This window comes from Sus scrofa, chromosome 7 (assembly GCF_054392235.1).
Source record: "Sus scrofa isolate SSC_HxYL_T2T_F1_AM1 chromosome 7, Sscrofa_HxYL_maternal_Yorkshire_Landrace_v2.0, whole genome shotgun sequence".
NCBI classification, from domain to species: Eukaryota; Metazoa; Chordata; class Mammalia; order Artiodactyla; family Suidae; genus Sus; species Sus scrofa.
In genome coordinates this window covers 12,387,373-12,407,876 of record NC_139389.1, presented here as the reverse complement: position 1 = coordinate 12,407,876, position 20,504 = coordinate 12,387,373, and the positions used below count along the sequence as shown (strand labels likewise).

General features: G+C 44.7%; 1 protein-coding gene and 1 long non-coding RNA gene across 3 annotated transcripts in view; one reads left to right on the top strand and one right to left on the bottom strand.

Annotated features, from left to right (window-relative positions):
* ATXN1 (ataxin 1) overlaps positions 1 to 20,504 on the top strand; it is a 417,087-nt gene that overhangs the window by 341,305 nt on the left and 55,278 nt on the right. The gene's annotated exons all lie outside the window — the stretch shown is intronic.
* Positions 13,818 to 19,024, bottom strand: LOC146401196 (uncharacterized). The gene is made up of 2 exons (XR_014809684.1): positions 17,970 to 19,024; positions 13,818 to 16,759 (listed from the first exon to the last, which is right to left on the bottom strand). It is a non-coding gene; the product is annotated as an uncharacterized LOC146401196 (long non-coding RNA).

The window sequence follows — 20,504 nt, the reverse complement described above, 5'->3', positions numbered from 1 at the left end:
CTCATGTCTTTAACCTGGGTACCCTGGGCTTGGGAAGAGAGAAGAATGATAAACATAATTGTGTCTATGAAGATAGCATTGATCAGCATAAACTATGGAATGGAGACGCTCATCTGTTTTTTTTTTTTACCTGTAACGATGATAATGTATTTCTTATAATCATATATCCAGAGTTTACTTGCATGTACCCTGTCATTTTATTTTATCTTCACAAGTCCATGAAGTAGCTCCAGATGCTGGAGAACACAGATAACCTTGGCTTAGAAACACTTAGTAACCTGGAAGCAGAGGCAAAGACATGCTCCATCAACACACATCCTACTGGTTGGGCTTTGGTGAGAACTCATGGCCTCCTGGCATCTCATCTTTTCCTAATTCCATTGAATTGAAACCGTGGCTGAAACTTGGCCTCCATCTACTGTTGTCGAATAGAAGCGCAGAGACCGAGTTTTGGGTGAAGGAGGAAAAGAAAGCTTTATTGCTTTGCCGGGCAAAGGGGGCCACAGCAGGCTAATGCCTTAAAGACTGCCTCCTTTGGGAGAGATTAGGAGATGGTTTTATCACTGGGGAGTGGAAAATAGGGCGACAGATAAGGATCAGGGTAGAAGCAAGCTTGTACTGTCTTGCAGAGCTGGTGTTTAGTGGCCCCAAGACCGGTTCTGGTGGCCCTCCTTCTTCCTGGAATGAAGGCTGCTTCATCAAGCAGTTCTTCCATTTGTTGGGGGGTTTAGTTCTGCAGAAAGGCTAGGTATATTTCCCGAGGAGGAACCAGGACCCTGCCCCTAGGCTATACTATTGTCTCTTGACTGTCTCTCCCTGGTCTCTGCATCTGCTCCCTCCCCGGATTAGCAGCTGCCCTTTGGAACTCAGGGAAGGTCATGGAGGCTAAAGCTTATTCCCTAAAAGCAAGAAATGGGGGACACAGAAAGGCTTGTGTGCCTAGGAGCCTCACAGGCACTAGCTCGGTTACAAAACCAACAGCACTGACTTGAGCCCAGCCAGAAGCCAGATTCAGACTTGAGCCCACTTTTTTTTTTTTTTTTTTTTTAATTAGAATCATTCACCTGGTGTCTGGACTTAAACTGAAGTTTAGGTTCTTGGTGTCTCAGCGCAGAGGGAATTGGGCAAGAGATAAAGTGAAAGGCAAGAAATAGATGTATTTATCCAAGAAGACAGGACACTTGTGAGAGATATAATCAGGCAGGCAAAGACGGAAAATTAGATGGGCTACATTTCTATAAGCCAAGGAAAGCAGGGTTGGGAAAAAGACTGCCACTTTCCTCTTTCTTCAAGGGAGAGATCAGGCTTACTTCATTAGCTGCTTCTTCCGTATCTGGTAAGAGAGTATTTGACCTTATGAGGTCAGACTAGGACTGTTATGATGCTTACTCAAATCAGCAAAAGGGTGGTAACACATGCTAAAATATGTTGGATCCTCTCAGGTGTCTATATAATGAGGAAAGTCATCTTGCTCTTAAATTCCTCTCCTTCGTCCTTAGAATCATGATCTTGCTGAGCTTGTATGCAGGCCTCATTTTATCTTCCACTTGATGACCTGAGACAGAGCTCCCACTTTTATTTATGGCTTTAGGAGCAAGCTTGCCTCATTCAGATGGCATTCTTAAGCGATTATGAACTTACCGGGGAATCCCAAAGTTCTCTTGGTTCCCCCCTCTGTGGTCCACCACTGGGACTTCTACAACTACCTGTGTGACTGTCCTACTGCATTCCTACCAGGATGATTCCTGCTCTCTGCTATGGTCCATCAAATGGCAATAAACATCACTTGGGAACTTGCCAGCGGTGAGAACCGCTGACTTCCTTTAAAAGGTACACACTAGACCTGATCTAATAGATTGAATGCAAAGTGGCAGAATTTTTGTGCACCTGAGTTCAAAAGCAGAACACCTCCCTGTGGTCTTGGGTCTTGAGAGAGTCCATCTGTATCGCCAAAGTAGATATTATTCTAGTGTTACTCAAAAGAACAAACCTCTGGACCCTCCGTTGTTTCCAGGGACTTCATGTGTTGAAGAACTACTCTCGGGAAAGTTCTCTATTTTAGTAGCTGAGACCTTGGCAAGAAGTAAGTCGATTACACATCAGGAGTAGTGCCCCACTGCTGCTGCTGGGATCCTTCCCAGGACCACAGCTGGCAGCATCACCCAGGACCTCCAGCCTCTTTCACTTTGGCTGCAGGTTCTTTGGTTGGGAGACTCCATCAGTGGATGGGGCATCTTCATGCTCCCCTGTGCACACCAAGCTTTGGGTCCACTTTGCCTAGCTTGAAAAGCAGGATGCTTAATGGTCAAGGATATGGACTTGGGGTTAGAGGAACCCGGGTTCACACCTGGGGTTCCTCCTCTTGTTGGTAAGTTGTGTTTTTCTCTCTGAATGAGTTTACTCATCTGGGACTCTAAAAATAGCATCTACCAAATTTGTTGTGAAGATTCAGTTGGGTATGGGATGTGTGTCATGCAGTGATTGCTCAATAAATGTTGGCAGTCAGTGATACCGCTTGGAGATATCCTCATATAAAAGACCCTGACAGAGGATATCTGATAACCCAATAAGATATTTTATGGAGAGAGAAGAATTAAACACAGAGGGACCCTAGGACCACACCGTCTATTCTAGAGACTGTTTAAACTGCTAATGTTCCATGAGGAACCAGGCTGGACAGTCCTCAGCTGCGGGCACTCCCTTCTTCATTATAGTGCAATTAGCATCCCTGATCGGTCCCTGCCCATTATATTCTAGTCATGTCCCCAAGTTACTGTCACAATCCAGAATGCCCAGGCTCCTCTTGAGATGACCCTCCTTGGTCAAGAATCTCCGGCAAGCACAGTCCAAGCCTGGCTCTGAACCGAAGTAGCATGGCACCACCTCCACCCAGTGGCCAGTGGAGAGGCTATCTGTTCTGAGCATTCAAAGGAAGAAGTTCTGGTCTCTCTACCTTGTCTATTCCATTCAGTGCTCAGGCAGATTCTGCCTCCAGAGAGGCTGTGGCTGAGCTTTCTGATGACCCTGCAGAGAGCAGCGGGGTTTACTGCAGTGAGGGGCTGGGAGGACCTGACTTTGGCTTCACCTGTACGCACAGACTCTGGGCAAGATTCTTGATTAGTTGAAGTGCTAGTTCGTGACCTCCACTGAGCCACTGATCTCCCCAATGAATCTCTAATTCATCAGTTTGCTGGATCACTTATTCCAGACGCATTTATTCAACAAACATTTATTATGAAATCTCTTGTGATACAGGTGCTCTTAGACACATCATATTTACAATGACTAAGACGTGACCCTTGTCCTTAAAGGAATAATAGGTAAACAGATCTTTGAACATGTGATAGAAAGGAGTGGTGTTCTGTTGCTATTTCAGAGGCACCCAGTCTGTCAGCCTGAAGAGTTATGCTGATTGTTCTGTATGTACCTCTTTTAGTCCTGACATGCGTTTCTTTCTTTCTTTTGTCTCCCGTTATACTCTATATAAAGGCTAGTCCTCCTTCCCCTGAGAGCAGGTAAGAATAGTTCAGGACACTCTTCCATTTGCTCTCTTGACTTTCTAGAAGAACACAACATCCTCCCTGCCCCGTGTTGTTTTCTCACGCATGTCTCCTTATTTTATGTAAAATGTTAAGTTGAAGCCTCAGTCAGATCTGAGCAAGAATGTTTGAGTACTCGAATGCTGACTTTCGGGTGCCTTTGCAAAGAGGCTCAAATGTTCTCCTCCACCTCCAGTCCCAAATTCCCTTCTTTCACCTTTAACGGGCTGTCACCTCTCCCCGGCAGTCTACCAAGCAGCAGCAGAAGCCATGCCGAGAGCTGGATGCAGGTATCCGTCCAAGCAGTCTGACACATTGTCATCTCAGGAAGGGCAGGACCAGGAGGAAGACTGATGGATAGGAATTTCGAGGAGCCGCCTTCACTTAATGATTTTTGCTTAGGTTCCTGAATTGTGGCTTCTTTGCCAGAAAAAAATAATAATAATAACAATCCACTAATGCAGATGGCTATGAAGCCAGGGATGTGTCATTGTGTGTGGGGAAGACAGCTTGTTCTCTTAGAATGAGCATCTGTCTCTACCTAGAAGCACTTTATCTTGTGGAAGATGAAGAGGCTTCTGGGTGAAGGAGAGGACAAGAGACCCAACCGGAGATCAAGATAGGAAAGGCTGTTGGTGATAATCAGATGCATGGACCCAAATCCTCTATCAGGAGGGAAAATGAGTTTGAGATTCGCAGGTTATCAGAGAAATGTTTGCACTTACTCTTTGAATGAGTTACCAGCTTATTTCTCTTCGTTCCTGAAGGCAAGGTCATAATTCAGAAAAGCTGGACGTGTTTGTGAGATGAAGGAAATGACTTTGGTGTGTCTGTTCAAGTCACCAAATCAGTTGAGGTGTACTGAGCACCCCCTGCGCATAGATCGGAGAGTACCTTCCATGCCAAGTTGGTCGTCACTTTATCCTAGAGCCAAAATGGGAAATTAACAAATGGGGTTAGAAAGAAACTGTTACGTTATGTCTCTGTATCCTTTGTGTGATTGGCACTAGCCAACTCAACTAGCCCCCATCCTGCTCCTCCATGGGTCCATGCCCCTGCCCCGGGCCAGACCATATGATATCCCAGGAACACTGAAGCAGGATCATCCCCACTGTTCTTTCTTCAAAACTCAACATTGCTGTCACCTCCAAGGAGTCCACCCTGATTTCTCCCACCCCCACCCCAGGAGGCTTACCGAGTCATGCTGTGCTTCCTGCCCATGAAACCCATCATGTGGCATTTTGGCTATCTGTTCCCTTGAGAGTGTCTGCCCAGTAGGTACCGCACACTTGAAAACAAGAACCGTGTCTTCTAGAGCTTCTATTTCATGTGCCTAGAACAGATTCCAGCGACCGCTTATTCAGTGAATGGGTGACGTCTTGAGGCTCACAGACGTGGAAACAGCTATGAACAGATGCTACCCATTTTTGTTCCTTGTCGTCTGTGTCTTTGGTTCTATTTTATATCTCATCTCATAGTCACTCCAAGGAAGGTCACACACTGCTTTTAGAGCACCTTCTAGGGATTCACCCGTGTTCAGTTTTTGTTTCATCCTGATTCTTTTGATATGGAATCTGTGTCCCAAACAGTCAGTGGACGAGTATCTTTGAGAGCTTTGACTGTCTTGGACACATGGAGAAAGTCAGAAGAGGCAGGGGTGTATCTGAAGACCCATAGGTACAACTATCTGGTAGTGAAAGAGATGGAATCATCTTGCTATTCAAAATGTGGCATCGAAATATTGTTAGATAAGTCGCAGCAGGGTACATGAGTTTCTTGAATTACCAAATAGAATTTAAGACAGAGTGTAGAGAGCGTACAGGCCACATTCTTCATGTAACCTTGGCAGGACCATTGCTGGTCCTGAACTGGCCTTGGCTAACTTTGTGTTCGCAGATGAGTAGAGTCACCCCAGATTTTCTCTTTAAGTGGAGAATTCCTTTACTGACCCAAGTTCATGACAGTAAAGTGAAGTAGCCTGTAGTGGGTATTGCATTCATAACCTTTTCAAAGACAGGTTAATCTCTTTTTTTTAATGATTTTTTTTCCATTATAGATGGTTTATAGGGTTCGGTCAGTTTTCTGCTGTACAGCAAGGTGACCCAGTCATACATATATACATTCTTTTTCTCACATTATCCTCCATCATGCTCCATCATAAGGGACTAGATGTAGTCAGTTCCCAGTGCTTCACAGCAGGATCTCAGGTTAATCCTTTTTCTGTGCTCGCACACTGGCCTCTACCTTGTTGGCCAAAAGAGAGCACCCCAAGTCAAATTAATTTCCTTGTGTGTTAACCCCAGCATCCATGTGAACAAGAATGATGGTACCTTACCCACTGTTGTCTCCAGGTTACTAGCTAAGTGCCAGGCACTTAGATGTTAAATAGATAAATTATTCAGGAAAGGCTATTAGCAGAATGCTCTAATGACCGTAAACAAGAAAGTGTGTGTGGGCAACTTATAGTTTAAGAATTATGTTTTAATAAGTGGTGAATTATTGGGGTATACATCCAATATTAATTGTCATCAATAATGGATGAAATATTATAAGCGTTTACTATGAGTATTAAGCTCTGCTGCCTCTCCCATTAAGTGAAAGACTAAATTTTATAGTTTGGAAAAAGACAAGGAAATATAATTTAAAAGTGCATTTAGTAGCATAAAGAGCTCAAGGGGATTAAGTTCGGTGTCACAAAGTATTCCCAAGTAGATGTCCTTGAGTTCTGCCTGAGTTCATACGGAGTGTGCCATGAATAAAAGGAAAAAAAAAAAAAAAAAAGACAGATCATAGCTATTGCAATCCTCTCCCTCCCTCACCATCAGAGGGACTCGTCCTCTGCTTGTCTAGCCTGCCCTCTGCTGTGGGATCAGGAAGCAAATGATGAAGCTGAGATTAGGCCAGATGGCCCTGCAAGAGATGTACAGCAGTGGTGAGGGGGTGATGAGAACACCCAGTGTTGGGGGCTTCTAGGAGAGGGGAGGGTGAGGTGAGAGGCAAGATGAGGCACCATTGCCACATGAATTGGAACTTGGGGCAGAGAGGTATAAAAAAGGTGGTTTAGGCGGTCTTTGTGTGCTGGGCACCAGAGCGTATTTCCCCACCCTCCCTTCCACCCTGCCCTCCATGCCGCCCCAGAAAATGTTGGCCAAGACCTAAAAGCTTGGAACCAGCTCTCCCTGGTATCGGATTTGCGTTTCCTTTAAATGGGACGTACATCACGGAAGGACCCCTACATGGGTTTATAGCCACAGACATTGCAAGTGCCAAGGAGGAATGGGAATTGGAAAACTGCTTTACAAGAGCTGTGGAGGTTTTAAAATAGATGGTTTAAACATCCCTGTCCTCTCACCCTATCCCTAGCTGCTGCTGCTGCTTTTTTTTTTTTTTTTTTTTTTTTTTTTTGGTCTTTTTTTTGTCTTTTTAAGACTGCACCCACAGGAGTTCCCGTCGTGGCGCAGTGGTTAACGAACCTGACTAGGAACCATGAGGTTGTGGGTTCGATCCCTGGCCTTGCTCAGTGAGTTAAGGATCCAGCGTTGCCGTGAGCTGTGGTGTAGGTCACAGACTCGGCTCAGATCCCGAGTTGCTGTGGCTCTGGCGTAGGCCGGTGGCTACGGCTCTGATTGGACCCCTAGCCTGGGAACCTCCATATGCTGCGGGAGCGGCCCAAGAAATGGCAAAAAGACAAAAAAAAAAAAAGAAAAAAGAAAAAAAGACTGTGTCCACAACTGCCCGCCTACCCCACAACCACAGCAATGCCAGATCTAAGCCGCATCTGCAACCAACACCACAGCTTATGGCAATGCCAGGGCCTTAACCCACTGAGTGAGGCCAGGGATTGAACCCTCATCCTCATGGATGTTAGTCAGATTCGTTTCCACTGAACATGTGATGGGAACTCCTCCACCCCTAGCTTCTTTGCATTGCTAATTTTCTTAGCTAATCCTATTTTCCAGAAGAGCAGAAACTTCCAAAGACATGTTTAGTTCCTCGGTGGGTAAAATTCCTGATGGTAGCCAATTACCAATTAGTGGAGCCTCAACTTAGGCTGTTTGATCTATTTTGAATCAACTTCCATTCTGTATAATGCAGGGCTGTAAAGCTGTGAGTATAGACATGTATCAACTTAGAAATGTCAGTGGCTCTTAGATTGAATACGGTATTAATAAGATGCCACAAAACTCCATGGGCAGCACCTCGGACTGGCGAGAGGTTTGGTACTTACCTGAGAAATAGTGGAGTCCTCCTAAGGCCAAGTGTGTGTAACCGGGACGATAGAGTTGTCCATTCTGGTGGAGCGGGAGGCCAGGTCACGGGCTCATAGAAGGTGCTTTATTGTCGCTGTCTTTCATGTTCAGGAAAAAGTCTGTGGCTTGGGTGCATGGGTACCGTGTAAGCTGGAAGGAGGTGGGTGGTGGTCCCACTGCACGATAACGGAATCCCAGTGGCTAGATGATGAAGTCAGTCCTTCAGCCACAGAGAGCATGGTACACCTGTATTTACCACAGGGCAGAGCAAAGCACCACAAACTGAGTGGCTTAAACAACAGAAACGTGCTCTCACAGCCCCGGGGACTAGAAATCTAAAATGAAGGTGACGTCAGGGCCATGCTCCCTCTGCAGGTGCCAGAAAGGGTCTGGTTCAGCCTTCTCTGTTCCTTGGCTCATGGCAGCCTAACTCCAGATTTCCTCTTTGTAGAAGGACACCAGCCACCTGCGCTTAGGGGCCCATGGTCTGACCCCATTTTAACAGCTTACATCTGCGACAGCCCTAATTCCAGAGCGGGTCCCATTCTGAAGTACAAGGCTCAGGACTCCAACATACGGATTTAAGCGGGACACCACTGGGCCTCTCCCAGAGCTCGCGAGTGATGGTTTTGAGGGGTCGGGCTGAGCCCAGCAGCCCGCCCTTCGTTCACCAAAGTCCCCTTTGGGGGAGAGGAGTGTCGAGCATTCATTGATTCAGGGAACAGGGCCCCCTTGGGTCTGTGATGTAATCTCACCCTCCCCCAAGAGCTATTTATGGCCTCCAAGCCTGAGAACACGGGGACGCGCGTGCGCAGAGAAGACAATCAGCCAGACAGGCTTCTACACCCACTTAAGAGCCCTCACAGCCATCAGTCACCCAGCCCGAGCACCGCGTTCGGTTTGACATCTGAAATGTGTCTGGCATTTTCGGGTAAGGAAGTCTTTAAAAAACATCACGTGGATGCCAGTTCCTTACTCTGTCTCTGAAAGAGCCCAAACACAGGGATCCAGATACAGGAACCTGCCGAAATATCAGAGCATGAGCAAGCCTCTAAATAAGCCTGGAACCAGGACACAGTCTGCTGCCTCATCATATTGAAGGACTGTTGAGCTTAGTTTTTCATACTATTGGCCCACCTGGCATGCAGGAGGCACCCCTTGAAAGTTTGTGAACAGGTGCGAGATGGAGTCTCAGTCCCGTGGGCTTGGGTCATAAAGGTCCCTCTTGGTGGGGGGGGGGGGGGGTGTGTGAGTGGGCGGGGGGAGCTTGATGCTTTGTTTCCATGGCAGCATTGCACTGTGCACGCACTCTCGGCACATTGGGGAACTCACCAGTCAGTGATGGACAGCTGGATCGCCTCCCCAGCGCAGTCAGAGAAGTTCACGTCCTGGCTTGTCAGGAATCCTGCAGCACACCAATGCATGTTTTCAGAAAGCAGAAACATGATATTCCCCACCAGGCAGACGTCCCCTGTCCATGCCGGCCCTCCTGTACTTGCTAATTTTGCTCCCTCTTTCTTGTTTTCCTTTCTTCCCTCCCTTTTTGTTGTTATTGTTATAGGAATCTTTATTTTCTTACCGTATTTTTTGCCACACCCATGGCATGCAGAAGTTCCCAGGCCAGGGATTGAACCTGCACCGCGGCAGCAACCCAAGCCACTGCAGTGGCAATGCCAGATCCTTAACCTGCTGTGCCACCAGGGAACTCCCTCTTCCCTCTCTCTTTAGTTCCTAAGCCAGTTAGTATATCCTTTCAAGACCCATCTTGAGGAGCTCTTCAGAAATGAGGTGTCTCTACCTACCTGTGTACCTGTGCGCAGACTCAGTTGCTGCCTTCTCATCCCTGCCAGCATCTCCTGGACCCCTTCTCTGTAGAGCCATCTATTTCCCTGCGTTATGGTGACCTCTACACATATCTGTCTGCTAATAAGATGTGCAGTCTCAACTGCATTTTTTTTTGGTCTTTGTTACCCTAATACCTAGCCCTGTGCCCAGCTAGCACAAATGAGGTGTTCATTACAGGGTCACTGATAAACTGACCACATGAAGGAGTCTCCACTGTGCTTATGTTGCATTGTGTCATGAAGGACACAAAGAAATGTGATGGGAGGACGTTCTTCCAAATAGTTTATTTACATTGTAGAAGATAAACCATATATTCATTCTAAACAAACAGCATCCTTTTTTTTTTTTTTTGTCTTTTTCTAGGGCCACATGTGCAGCATTTGGAGGTTCCCAGGCTAGGGGTCTAATCGGAGCTGTAGCCCCCAGCCTGCGCCAGAGCCACAGCAACATGGGATCCGAGCCGCATCTGCGACCTACACCACAGCTCACGGCAACATTGGATCGTTAACCCACTGAGCAAGGGCAGGGATCGAACCCGCATCCTCATGGTTCCTAGTCGGCTTCGTTAACCACCGAGCCATGATGGGAACTCCAAACAGCATCCTAGTTTAAGAAGTCAATAGTAGTACAGGAAAAAGAGCACTGCTCATAGGCTCAGAAGGTTCGGAGCCCAGTCTTGGCTCCACAAGTTTTCCTGTTCTGAGACCACGGGATGTAACTTCTCTGACCCTCAGTTTACTGATGTGGAGCCTGGGCCTAATGGCAGTCTTAAAGGATTATTATGGGTGTTGGCGGGAATGATGCGTGTGAGCTTTGTAGTGGTAAAGCGATGTGTACATTAAGGTATGTGGTGGTTCTGACACAGGGCACCATGCGAGTTAGCACAGGCGAGCAGTAAATGGTCTGAGTCTCTAGGGGGGAAGGGGGCATAGGCAGGAGATGCACTTGACCCAAGCTTCCAAGACCAAGGCGATCTGGAATGGGCAGAGGGAAGGAGAGCGGCCTGAGTAGCAGCACCCGGTGGCGATGGGCGGGGTGTCTGGGAGGGACCCGTGGCCGAGCCCAGTAGCCAGCACAGAGGGCTGATCGCTGGTCCCGAGACTGCTCTCCCCATCATGGCATGTAGCTGGAAGGCGCTTAAGGCTTCACTGTCACCAAGGGCGCTAAATCGCTGGTCCTATTCCGTATACACGCTGTGATTGATAATGATGCTTCATTATAATAGAGCTGGAACGCACTCCGCTGCCGTGAGAAATCGCACGCCATTCCCCAAGCCCACCACACCCTCTTCTGCCATCACGTCTACACGCATTCCTCACCGGGTGTGGAAACAAGGTCCTGTCCTCTGTGGCCGCTCGTCTTCACAGGATTAACTATAGATCCTGTCTTCTCTGTTCCCGACGGCAGACCCACTCGTGCTCAGTCTTTTTCCTGTCTGTTCCTAGCACTGTTCCCCCCGCCCCGCCCCCACCTGCACTGGAGTAGCCGTGACAGCACTGTGCTGGGACACTCTTTGGTGCCTGTCTCGCCTGGAGAACAGGGAGTGTAATCTGTCCACCTGTGGCCCTCTGGCGCCTCACAGAGCCAGGATGATCTGATGCCAGTAGGTGCTCTGTGATTGGAAGGGAAGGTGGGAGGCAGGAAGCCCTCTCCAGACTCTGGACTTAACTTGCAAGATAGGCAGGCCCTTTGCCTTAGATCTTGCCAATAGGAAGAGCCGTGTCTGGATGACCATTTGAAAATGGACTTGATGGAGTTCCCCTTGTGGCTCAGAGGAAATGAATCTGACTAATAACCATGAGGACACAGGTCTGATCCTTCCCACTCAGTGGGTTAAGGATCCAGTATTGCCAGGAGTTGTGGTGTAGATCACAGACAAGGCTCGGATCTGGTGTGGCTGTGGCTGTGGCGTAGACCAGCAGCTGCAGCTTCGATTCAACCCCTAGCCTGAGAACCTCCATATGCTGCGGGTTCAGCCCTAAAAAGCCAAAAAAAAAAAAAAAAAAAAAGGAAAACGGACTTGAGGGGTGGTAAGAATGGGCCGTGACCATGTGACCAATCAGCTGACTTTTCTACAAGTCTTTGGAGCAGGTGCCTTGTTCAGGCCAGTGAAATGGCTTCAGACTTACTTCTTTTGAGGTTAACATATCTTTTGGCTTTGGGCAGAAACATTAATCATGTGGCTTTTTTTAATTTGAAGTTATAAATATGATCCATTATGACTTGATTTATTTTCCTCTAGTTTTTTCTTTTTTATCATCTATATATGTGTATTTTTTTCTACTGTACAGCATGGTGACCCAGTTACACATACATGTATACATTCTTTTTTCTCACATTTATTTAAATAGGCAGAGTTCTTATGGTATAATTCTTGATACTGGAAATTGATGAAAGTACTCATCAAAGGAATGAATGAATGATTAATTAAACAATTTTTGAATTAGCTGACTAGATGCCTAGCCTAGATGGCAGGTATCTCTGTGTACACTTTTCACCCTTCAGGAATGTGTACCATTCTCTGTGCACAGCAACTTCCTTGAGTTGAACGTAACTACAGTATGCTCATGCTTTTAAATCGAGCAATTTTAAAGACAGGTTATTTTGAGACCAAAAGAACAGAACGTGGTGTCAACATCTTGTTTTTCAAAGAAAAAAAAAAAGTGAATTCAGAGTTTGCCAACTATTATTCAAGTGGCAGAAACATAATGGAAATGGCATTTTTACGAAATGTATTTTGGAATCCTTGGTTTTTAAGTAACGAAGGGAAAACTGTCTGGAAAAGCTACAGTTTTTAAATTCAAAGGAAAATAATACGCTGGTGTGATTGACTTTTACTTTTGAAGAAACTCCATGTGTGTGTTGTGGGGGCGGGGGTCGTCCTTCAGTCTCCTTTTTTTCCACCAGCCCATCCCCGCTCCCCAAGTCTCATGTCAGCTCTTTCCTTCCTGTCATTACCACGTGGGTTTTTTTGGATGGGGCCTTAACCTATGATCTCTTCAAATTCATTGAAAAAAATTGGCTGATCGATCATGACCTCTGCTGGATTAAGTGAAATCCTGTGGGTAGACGGACTAGTCCAAATACAATCCCCACAGACCCCAAGCGAATATTCTCTTTCATTTCTGATATGCCGTGGGCACCAAGGAAGGATTTAGTCCAAAGTGCCTTGGGGGTTTTGTTCAGTCCAGGGTGTAATTTTTACCTCCATTGCCTATAGCCATCTCCTTGACTTTATGGAAAGGGCTTTTTTTTCCCTAATGAAGCATGAAAATTGATTGTAGCTTGCCAGGAGGGTTCTTCCTAAGTCTTAAGATATTAAAGATTTCATGAGAACCACATGAAGAATATCTTCCTGAATCATTTACATTTTCCCCTTTTGTAGGCTTATGTAACCATGCAGAAAATCTAATAATAAGTGTGCTATTAGTGTTCTGTGTGCCATCCTGCAGGCAGCCGTGCTGTGGGGGTAAGAAACACCAGTGCCCAGGGTTTGTGGCGAGCATTAAATTGCACCGTGTCTGAAGTTAAACCCTGTTGGAAACTCTACAGCTAATTGGACAGAGAGTCCATTTTTGTCAGGCTTTTTCCCCCTCTCCCCGATCCCTCTTTCTTTTTCTATTGAATCTTTTCTTACAGCAGAAGGAAACATAGAGGCCATGGAATATATTCACTAGGGAATGTGTTGTCCAGAGCAGGTAGCTGGAACTATTTGGAGTCTCTAATCATTGTTGGTCTAACACAGGTGATGCTGACCCATATCAGAGCAGGGCATAGGTGTTCCCGTTCTGGCTCAGCAGGGTAAGAACCCGACTGGTACCCTTGGGGACATGGGTTCAATCCCTGGCTTCACTTAGTGGGTTAAGGATCCACATTGTGGTGTAGGTCAAAGACGTGACTCGGATCTGACATTGCTACGGCCTAGACCCGCAGCTGCAGCTCCAGTTGCACACCTAGCCTGGGAACTTCCATATGCCGAGAGGGCAGCCCCAAAAAGAAAATTAAAAAAAAAAAAAAAAGAACGGGGCACGGACAGCTCAGGGTGGATTTGAGAGAGCCCTTAAGTTATTGACAATCATAGGAGGACAATAAAGAGGAGAAAACAAAGATACAGATGCTATCAGGGGAGTTTCCCCAGTACTTATTTACATATCACAAGGAGTTGATACTGCCCAGCCTGTCTCATGATCCAGAATTGAAGAAAGGGTTCTATCTGCGTCCTCAGAAACTGCCGTGATCATCCAGGTGAGAGATTGACAAGTGAAGGATTTTTAACCTCTCCTCTTTTTGTAACCAGGCGTGGAGGGACATTGGGTGGGCAAGGAATACACGTTACCTGTAGTGGATAAAGGAATGGCAGAATCATTGACAGCTGTGTCCTCAGAGACACTTTTCCCACAGATAGTTGCTTTGGACTAAGCATCAGGGCTGTAGTTCTTAAAGTTTAACTACTTGTGCTTGGGGAAGAAAAAAAAAGTTTTCTATTGAAGATGGCTTAGTCATGGGAGTCAGTGAAGTGGAGCTTGGGCAATAATTCGTCCTTTCCAAATCCTTGTGCCTTCCTGATAATCCCAGCGCTCTCGGTAGTACACCTTTCTCCTGGGTGTTCTTTTCTTTTTTTCAATTTGGTTGAAGTAAACTGATGTACAGTGTTGTGTTAATTTCTGCTGTACAGCAGTGATTCAGTTATATGTATGTTTCATATTCTTTTCCATTATGGTTTATCACAGGATATTGACCTTATTGCTTATCCATTGTGTATGTCATCTGCTAATCTCAAGCTCCCAGTCCTTCCCTCCCGCTTGGCAACCGCAAGTCTGTCCTCTATGTCTGTAGGTCTGTTTCTATTTCATAGATAGGTTGATTTGAGTTGTATTGTAGATTCCACCTATAAGTGAGATCATATGGTATTTCTCTTTTTCTGTTTTACTTCGCTTAGTATGATAATCTCTGGGTCCATCAGTGTTGTTGCAGGTGGCATTATTTCATTCAATTTTTATGGCTGAGTAATATTCCATTGTGTGTGTGTGTGTATATATGTGTGTGTATATGCATGAATGGATAAAGATGTGGTGTATAGATATATATACATCTGTCAATGGACATTTAGGTTGTTTCCATGTCTTGGCTATTGTGAGTAGTGTTGCTATGAACATAAGGGTGCATGTATCTTTTCAGATTATAGTTTTGTCTACATATATGCCCAGGAGTGGGATTACCGGCTCATATTTTTAGTTTTTTGAGGCACCTCCATATTGTTTCCTGTAGTTGCTGCACCCATTTACAGTCAGTCCTTTCTGACTGTTGATGTTCTTTCGATGTCATGTTGGGGTCTGGGCACATCTGGGCTCTGTTTGCTGGGGGCAAGGGACTGACCTGATTTGATCCAGCCTCTCTCATCTGCTGTCCTTGTGGCACTTCTGCCAAGTCACCAGGTGTGTGGGAGAGCAGGTGCCTTTTCACAGCCCACCCGGGAAGTGTTCTTCCAAAGCAAAGTCAGGGCTCACTACTGCCCCGAAGCTGGTCAGGCTTTGTGCATTTCTGTGCAATTTGATGTTTTCAGGGGCTCTGGCTAATGCCATGCTCTCCTCTTTTCCTTGGAAAAATAGAAGAAAACGTGCAGGGGTTCACCAAAGGTGTTATATGTTGAACAGACATATTTCTTTCCTCTGGAAGCCTCTCCTTCAACAATATTCCTATAATATTTGTGTGCTGGGGTTTTCTCCTTTTATCCCAGCCCCCAGCTTATCTCCACGTCAGACAGAGGTGGGGACTGCTGATCTGGAGGTGCACGGTACCCTCCAGACCCCACAGCATCCTCTCAACACTGTGAACCCAGAGTAACATGCTGCTGTTGATGCATCACCATTTATACCTTTGGAGACATTCTCTCTTGAATTGTTGCTCACTGGGACCTATGATATTTCATTAAGGTCCAGAGGTGCTCATTAAAACAAGCATCAGAGAGCAGGCTAGTGGTAACTCATCACTATGAATCCAAGAAAGGGCTCTGTGGAACTTATTATAGAAGGCATTTATAGATTGTTAAATTAAAGGATTAGTGTTGGGCTAAACCGTTTTTAGGTTAATCAGTTGTGGGAAACCAGATTTGATGTTGAAGCCGACTTGCACTATGGTTTTACAGTAAGAAAAGTTGTAAAGTGTCTGTTTCTTCTAGTAAACCCTCTAGCTTGCTAATTGACTATATTCTGCAATTTTGCGCTTAACTGAATATGATTTTGTCCTCTAATTTTGTTACGTGTGAGTTTTATTTTTTCCCAACTGGATTGTAAATTCCTTTTTTAATGGGGACACTGTCTTTTTTTTTTTTCCCCTTGTTCCTCATCCTAAAAGCTTCTGGTGCCATTCTAGGTGCACAGCAACTGTTAATTTGTTTATTGAGTGATTGCTACATCATTAGAATGTCATTTCAGTGGTATCATGTGGTTTATGTCATGGTGATTCCCATGCAATATTGTGTCTATTTATAGAAAGACACTGGCATTACATGTTGATGTGTAACTAGGTTGTAACCTGGGGTAAGAAGAGTGCTACAAAGTTCCTAAGTACATTGAGGAGATAAACAGGTCTAACCTGGGTGTGATGCCATTAACCTCAGAAAGAAGTGGTTTCCAAACTACCTCCAGGAATGGGCTGGATTCCACCACCGAGAAACGTGGGTGGAACAGATCCAAAGCTCTGTTTGTCATTTGCCTTCCACTTGGCCATTGCTAATGATTGCCTTTTGCTGGTGCACGACAACACGTCCGTGAGGCAGACAGAAAATGAAGGAAGTAGCAGTTGCGTCCATGGAAAAACCAAGGCACAAAGAGTACGTTAGATCATCTTCAAGTTGTGGCCGGATGACCTGTAAGTAGAAGCATAGTATCTAGCCATAGTGGGCATAAGAAAGACATGATGGTTGCAGATTTGAAGGAAAGGAATGAGCCTGAACTGTAGCTAAGACCAGAACATCCTCTCGGGCCTGGTCTAGGATCCTATCACATGCCTGCTCCCTGCCATAGAAAGCTCTCGTCCCTACCTTCTCCACTCTACCCCAGCCACATTTTCATGGTCTTAGCTTTTTTTTTTTTTTTTTTTGTCTTATTGCCTTTTCTAGGGCTGCTTCCATGACATATGGAGGTTCCCAGGCTAGGGGTCTAATCGGAGCCATAGCCACTGGCCTACACCAGAGCCACAGCAACTCGGTATCTGAGCCGAGTCTGCAACTTACACCACAGCTCACAGCAACGCCGGATCCTTAACCCACTGAGCAAGGCCAGGGATTGAACCCGAAACCTCATGGTTCCTAGTCAGATTCATTAACCACTGCGCCACAATGGGAACTCCTGGTCTTAGCTATTAATACTACTATAAAGGAGTCCATGGATAGCATACATGGGCCCTTGGCATCTCAGAAATGACACTTACTTACCAAATGGAACCCACTTCCTCAAAATGGACAGGTTTGGGTCTCAATGTATAACAGACTAAATGGAGTTACCACATTTCCATGGTGGAGGGATTTACGTGTTTGCAGTTTCTTCCTGACTCACCCATCTCTTCCACCTGTGCGTTTTCTCCCCTGTTCTCGCTCCACTTCTTCTTCATCCTCTTCTTTTCTCCCCGTATTTTCTGCTGCTTTTAATTGCTTTTCTCTGCTTTCTCACTGGTCTGGCTCTGGGTCTGAGGAGGCCAGGGCTGTGAGAGGATTCCGGCTCTGTGCCAACCTTTCTTCCAAAGCACTCTCTTCTCCTTGGCATGCACTGAGATGTTCAGTTCTTCTGTTTTTCTAATATTCCTTCCAGCTTTACAAAAGAGAAGTAGGTCAGATTTGCAAAATGCCTTGACTAGTTGATTTAAAGAAAATGTGATTTAAGAAAATGTGTATCAACAACATGATGTAGAGCTAACTGGCTTTTTGCCTCTGGCCTGCCCTGGATTTAATCAAACAGTCATTATATTACAGAAATTTTGCAGCATCACTTGGTCCAGTAGAGAAAGAAGTCAAATGTTTAAATATTGGTGTTTTGAAGAACAGATTAGCATATTCATATCGTTTGCTATGCATTTCCTCTTTCCTGACCGACTGAAATGGGACTAGTATTAATTAGAAATATTAACATCTGGGAGTTCCCGTCGTGGCTCAACAGAAATGAATCTGACTAGCATCCATGAGGACGCAAGTTGGATCCCTGGCCTCGCTCGGTGGGTTAAGGACCTGGCATTGCCGTGAGCTGTGGTGTAGGTCGCAGGTGCGGCTCGGATCTGATGTGGCTGTGGCTAGGGCATGGGCCAGCAGCTACAGCTCCAATTTGACCCCTAGCCTGGGAACCTCCATATGCCCCGGGTTCAGCCCTAAAAATACAAAAAAAAAAAAAAAAGAAAGAAAGAAAGAAAAAAAAAGGAAATAACATCTGTGAAGCTCATAAGGTTTTTTGGAAGAATAAACCCTCACCCACATGCTTAGAGAAAGTCAAAAGCATAAAATGAATATAACTGCATCATTTTTAGTTCCTATATTCGCCAGTTTAGCATATACAGCTGCTTGAATAGATATTCGTTTTTTTAATTTACAATGTTGATTTAATATAAGGAATGGTTGTTTTGCTGCAACCAAATTGCCCCTTACAACATAAATATTTTACTGACTGCAATAGCACAGACCTATTAGCTATTCATTTGTAATTAACTCAATATTTGTATTCCATTGGACATTTTTAAGGCGATTATGGTTCCTTCTTGTAAGGAAATTGTTATTCTTGGAGTATGGTTTATATGATTCCCTTGCTTTGCAAAACCATACTTTCTAGGTAGTATGAAAGCAAATTGAGCCCTGTTCACTCAAATAAATTGCATTTCCCTGATTTCTTTTTTTTTTTTTTTAATATTTTTTTTATTTTCCCACTGTACAGCAAGGGGGTCAGGTTATCCTTACATGTATACATTACAATTACATTTTTTTCCCCCAGCATTTCCCTGATTTCTGAGGCTCTAAAATGTCAACTCCCAGCGTTGGGACTGTCTTACCCACCACCACATACCCCAAGCCTGCCTCCGAGGATGATTCCACTCTTAGGACTCAAGTGATACTTGCTGATTGATTAAGATATAGTTCAGGGAGTTCCCTTCATGGCTCAGTGGTTAACAAACCCGACTAGCATCCTTGAGGATGCAGGTTCAATCCCAGGCCTCACTCAGTGGGTTAAGGATCTGGCATTGCTGTGAGCTATGATGTAGGTCACAGATGCCGCTCAGATCTCATGTTGCTGTGGCTGTGGTATAGGCCTGCAGTTGCAGCTTTGATTTAACCCCTAGCCTGGGAACTTCATATGCCATGGGTGAGGCCCTAAAAAGACACACATACACACCAAAAAAAAAAAAAAAAAAGGATTTAATTCAGTTAACTTATATGCCAAAATCACTTACCAAGGGCTTTTGACAGTTACAAATTATGCTGTAAGGTTTTTCCAGTTTTATTTTGTCATGCCTTTAACTAGCTTTAAAAAATAGTTGATTCTGGAGTTCCTATTGTGACACAGCGGAAATGAATCCAGCTAGGAACCATGAGATTGTGGGTTCGATCCCTGGCTTTGCTCAGTGGGTTAAGGATCCGGCATTGCCATGAGCTGTGGTGTAGGTTGCAGACATGGCTCGGATCTGGTATTGCTGTGGCTGTGGTGTAGGCCAGCAGCTATAGCTCCGAATCGACCCCTAGCCTGGGAACCTCCATATGCCGCAGGTACAGCCCTAAAAAGACAAAAAAAAAAAAAAAGTTGATTCTATCCCATAATTTGAATTACAAGACAGTGTTAAGCGAAATAAAGTAGAATTTGAAACTATATATTCAGAATTATTTTAATTCGGTAAATATACATGGGTAAATGTGAATTTTTAATACATGTACATTGAATATTTTATATATATACATGCCAAAAATAATCAAAATATAAATAATGGATATATCATGTTGGTAGGATTATGAGTAATTTTTATATTTTGGAAGTTTCTGTACTTCCAAATGTGAGCATATTTTATTTTTGTATTAGGAAAAGCAAAAATATGTTAGTCCTACGTGACAAACACTAGTTTTGGTGATAACGTAGACATCTGAAAAAAAAAATTATGTCTTCTCTCATGGCTGTCTCAACTTTTCCTAAGACCATCTTTGTGTGCTAGTTGTTTTTAATGACATTACTCAGTTTTTTTGCCTTTGTTCTCGAATCTTTATAAAACCAATGGGAGAGCAGTTTTAGTAGCTTCTTTGTTTTCATAGAGCTGTACCGTTCAGAGCTTTGATGGTTATTAGTGAAAAAAAAAGAGTGGACCCAAATGAAGAACAGTTGCATTTAAAGAACATGTCCAGGGCAGTGTGCTTAATGTGGATAGAACAGCTCCTCCTAAGCTTGATGGCAGGAGCAGTGGTGCTGCCATTCCTCATCTGGGTTGCTGGGAGCACAACCTTTTTTTTTTTTTTTTAATTTTTTTTCAATTTTTTTCATTACTCAATGAATTTATTACATTTATAATGTACAGTGATCATCACAATCCAACTTTATAGGATTTCCACTCCACAACCCCAGCATATCCCCCCACCCCCTAAACGGTCTCCTTTGGAAACCATAAGTTTTTCAGAGTCTGTGAGTCAGTATCTGTTCTGCAAAGAAGTTCATTCTGTCCTTTTTTTCAGGTTCACATGTCAGTGATAGCATTTGATGTTGGTGTCTCATTGTCTGACTGACTTCGCTTAGCATGATGATTTCTAGGTCCATCCATGTTGCTACAAATGCCAGTATTTCATTCCTTTTAACGGCTGAGTAATATTGCGCTGTGTATATGTACCACATCTTCTTGATCCACTCCTCTGTTG